The following is an 837-nucleotide window of genomic DNA, read 5'->3' on the forward strand; positions in this document are numbered from 1 at the left end:
TCACGATATTTTCTCGGATGGAAATTGTTTTCCCTAAAATTCAATTATTAAGTTTATTTTGAACAACGATGTACTTTTCGTTAACTGATAAGATACACACAACCAAGTTCTTTACCATCAAAGAGAGATATATGAAATAAATTGAACATATCATGAGCGCCAAATTATAGTGAACTAATAGCTAAAATTACAGAGTAAATACATCACCGTCAATATTGATTTCGTTTTATGAAATGTCCGTCAGTATTTTTATTTATGAAGTCATCCCTACTTCTTTCCACCGGATGTTTCGTGTTGCAAGACACTTCAAGTAATAAAAAAACATTCTTGTCCTAGACACAAAGCACAACTAAGCATTCGTCCACAGATTTGAAAATCATAATTCCGTGCGGATATTTTCAGTTCTTATATACCTATATATCTTCTGCAGTGATTCAGAGAGATTAAAGGAGAGACCAATAAACGTTCCCGCTGATTCGGTAAACAACAGTTGCAAGTGAAACTCATCATAAAGAATAAGAACAGTCAGCCAGAGGGCGAGACTGAGGAGCCACAGGTGTTGAGAACAACACGAACAAGAGCGATTACGGGCAAGAGCCTTTCGAGGCCCGTCGGGGGAATGCGCTGGCAAAACTTTCTATTGGCAACGTGATCAATAGTGGCCGTTACTTTCAGCAAGGTTTTCGTGTCCAGGAAATGCGCTTGGGCTTTGTCACACGAAGCTGTTGAAGGTGAGCGGGTCGGTAGGCTTACAGGGATTCCTTGTCGGCTTTAGCGCTCCTTGATTGTTCGTGCTTTATTTGTAACTTGACAACTCGAAGTATAAGATTACTCAGT

The 837-nt window shown here is 39.4% G+C and overlaps 1 protein-coding gene across 4 annotated transcripts in view; it reads left to right on the top strand.

The window, feature by feature from the left end:
- Positions 1-837, top strand: part of LOC119586422 — a 37,691-nt gene that overhangs the window by 3,412 nt on the left and 33,442 nt on the right. The window lies entirely within an intron of this gene.

This window comes from Penaeus monodon, chromosome 21 (genome assembly GCF_015228065.2).
Source record: "Penaeus monodon isolate SGIC_2016 chromosome 21, NSTDA_Pmon_1, whole genome shotgun sequence".
Taxonomy (NCBI): Eukaryota; Metazoa; Arthropoda; class Malacostraca; order Decapoda; family Penaeidae; genus Penaeus; species Penaeus monodon.